Source organism: Adiantum capillus-veneris, chromosome 19 (assembly GCF_014529385.1).
Source record: "Adiantum capillus-veneris isolate H3 chromosome 19, ASM1452938v2, whole genome shotgun sequence".
Taxonomy (NCBI): Eukaryota; Viridiplantae; Streptophyta; class Polypodiopsida; order Polypodiales; family Pteridaceae; genus Adiantum; species Adiantum capillus-veneris.
The window spans coordinates 69632900-69636751 of NC_140949.1; positions in this window are offsets into that span (position 1 = coordinate 69632900).

A 3852-nucleotide genomic window follows, 5' to 3' on the forward strand; every position below is an offset into this window, starting at 1 on the left:
GAAACAATCAAGTAATATAGATAAAGATCCGACCAGGATGTCTAAGGACCTCGCACAAAACACACTATGAGTGTAAACTTTTTATGCCCATCAAGGATTAAAGCATGGGGATATTAGGCAAAAATACATTAATTTCCAAACCTTTGCATTATTGTAGGAATAGGGCTCATAAATGAGCCAAGATGTTATCTTAAAGGGAATGTTGACATCTAGTGACTAGCCATAGAAGTGTAGGACACCGGCTTGGGCTATTAATGGATACAGACCCTCTAGCATGTGCAAAGAATTTCCTCTTTGAGGGGGTATCAAGAGAATAGATTGGTAGAGTGGGAAAAGTATCTAAGCTAGACTAGAACTTGGTGAGTGGTAAATAATATGCATAAGCATGCAACATCTGGGAGCACATACCATGCGTATTACGCATGGTACGTGTGATCTAGTAGAATAAAAGGCACTTTATTCTTAGTGCAAACGTATGTTGGTTTTGTTTTGTGGTCAAGTAAGTGTGTTTGCATATTCAATTGGTTTAGAACCATGTTTAGTAGATTAGTCTTCCATCCACCATATCTAAGCATAATAAGACGTTAGTTCTTTGATATGCTCATGTTAGAGGTTGATGAGTCGGTGCCAGGACGCACAATTTTACCTATGGGTGATAGGGATGTAGGTTTCCCGGTAGAAAACAGATATATCAAATTAATGTGCATGGAACAAACCCAAGAGTCCTCAAATATCTATCCTAAGACAGAAATAGATGCTTTAGCTCTCTTATATTGTACCCTCTACATTGAAATGTTTCTTTTCCTCTTCTTCTTCTTCTTCTTCTTCTCCACCTCCTTCTCTCTCTCTCTCTCTCTCTCTCTCTCTCTCTCTCTCTCTCGCACGCGCGCGCACACACACACACACACACACACACACACACACACACACACACACACACACACACACACACACACACACACACACACACACACACACACACACACACACACACACACACACACACACACACTTTGAGCCTCCTATGTAGCAAAATCTCCCCCCTTCTCACTGATCCACCATTTTCCCCAAATTATAAGTTCAATAGCCCTCTTTAAAGAACCTCTAATCCCATCTGGAAAGCTCTCTTGTACTTGTAATCCCAATTAACTCCATCACCCGGTGTTTTAACACTCTGTCCCCTCTCTATTCCCTCAATTATTGTGTGTCATTGCCTCAAGGACACTTCTCCCACCTACATCTAGTTTTGTCAATTATTGGTCTGCGGGTGTGCAATGTGTAATTGCCTCTTTAGGTTCTCAATTTTGGGCTCTAGCATTGATAAGCCTTCCTTGTCTCACTTTATTGGCCAAAAACTCATGTCGTTATTAAAGGATTGGGTCATTCTTGCCCAATGATGGCCTAAACTTCATCAAAACATCTTCCTGAATCCTACTAATATAAGATGCAAGGACTTTTATACTCTTGATGTGCATTCACAAGATTTAACTTATTTTTAAAAGAGAATTGACTAATAAACAGGCAAGCGCACATTTGGTAAAAATAGCAAGAAATTAAATGTTTTGGTATTTTTTTATGAAGCTTCTGCTCGATTGCACTATTACCCATTGTTATATGGATGATTGCACCTTATAATGCTATGCTATAATGCATGAAAATACATTGTCAAGAAGGAGTTATACCATGGATGCCATGAAGTGTAGGGTTTGGAAGTAAGTGCAATAAAAAAAGCCCCACTCTTTCTCTCTTGCACTCACACACACAAAGAAAGAACACAAAAGAGCATATCAAAACAACACAAAGATGAAAACATCAAGGCTATGGCCGTATTGTATCATGGGTAAGATGAAAGGGTTAATAGATGAGTTAATGGCGTTCAATCTTTGCCAACCAAACAGGCTATGAATTGTTCTTTGGAATTGTAATTTTTTACTTACCATAATATATATGTTTTGTCTAGTGATTGGGATTAATTGTGTGTACAAATCTGCTTGGTTCATAGCAAGATAACTACACTTATGTCAAAAGAAAAGTTATAGTCTATAAGGGATACTATGTGTTAAAGTTTAGGAATCTCAAGTGAACCGCCCAATGTGATCCCATTATTTAGTTTGGCTTTTAAATATTTATTTTACTTATTTGTCAAAGTCTTGGCAAGGGCAATTTACTAGGCTTGCTATATAAGCAACCCCTTGCCTCCAATGTATACACATTCAGTTATTCATTGCCAAGATTGATTGGTTCAGGAGACTCTCTCTCTCTCTCTCTCTCTCTCCTTGGTCTCTAGGCTTTTGCATCGTTGATGGTATCAGAGCTTACGGCTTGAAAAGCCCTTGGCGCCGGAGCATCCCAGCAGAAGAAGCAGCAGCAACATTTTAAAATGCTGCCCCCCCTAGCCTGCCTCCCTCCCTTGCCGGCAATCCATAGGCTCCCACTGCTCGCCTGCATTTTGAGACGCCGTCATTGGAGCAGCCGTTTCTCCCTTGCTGACACCACTGTTGCACCCCAACTTGTCTGTGTCTTGAAATGCTATGGCTAGCGTTTGGTGATGTAGCCTGCCTCTACGCATTTTGAAACATCGACAACAATGAGAAGATCCCATCTTGACAACGCTTGCGGCTCCCCTCAAGTCCATCTGCGTTTCAAAATGTAGCTACCGACAGGTGTTTTCCCCTCTTTAACCTCTTCCCTTGCAGTGTTTTAAAACGCCCGACCCTTTGGAGATCTTTGGCAAAGACACTTTTCTCCCACCATTACACATTGACCGAGTGTGTTAAAAAGTTGAGGGCCAGTAAGTGTTGGTCAAAACTTGTCTATATTCAGAAGGTCCTTGGAGTTGACGTTTTGGTGACTTGGAGCCTAAGAGAGGGGCATTCGAGGAGACACTATTTGGAAGCGGCTTGGGCAAGAAAGAGGCAAAGTTTTTTTGTTGTGGAGCCTTGATTTGTTCGAGGGGTCCCACATGGCAATGATGAAGTCGAATTGTGCGGCAAGCATTATACGTGGCAGCAGCTTCATGCCAATCTTGCGGCTCAGGAGAGGCAACCAGTTTGGAGCTTAAGGGGCGGGAAATTGGATTGCAGTGAGTGTGGAGCGGCTTGGGAAATTTTTATCGGCTTGGACGGAATTCTTAGCCATTGCTATGCACAGTTTATTGTGGATCTTTGGATTTGTTCGTGGCCTACCACATAGCAATCGTGCGGAGCGAATATCGGCGCGACAAAGTTTCGGATTTCAGAGAGGGATAGCAGATTGTGCGGAGCCCATTGCGTGTGGAGCTCCCTTTGCGATCAAGTTTAATCGGCTTGGATATATTTTGGCTTGGTTTGTATGGTCATTTTTTGGAATGCGAGAAGGTACCCGATCACCAGATCTTGCAACTTCAATATGTCCCTACCTTGCTCAAGGCACGACGATATTGACCAAACATAACCAAAAGCTATGGATAACAGGTCGTTAACCATCCATTTGGTGGCCTATGCAACGACATAGTTCTCAAGGAACCCGGAAATTTGTTTGGCTCGAGTTTGTGAAGTCAAAAGCAAATGGAGGAGTTCACTAGAGGACAATGGCAAAGGTTAGTTGGACAAGGATGGCAGTACGAGTAGTCAGCTAGCTGCCTCGGTATCTAAGAGGTAAGACCACAGTCATGAATGTGATTCAACACTTTATTTGGCTCAAGAGTTTGAAGCCAAAGGCAAAAGCAAGAACTCATAGATAGACAAGGACAAAGGCAAGCTGGACAAAGATTACGATAATAAAGATTTGACAGAGGAGATTGGCATGGCACTTGTGGTGGTGGCCACAGTGGCCTGGACGTTAGATTTCTAGTCAAATGACAGGTGTCACCAC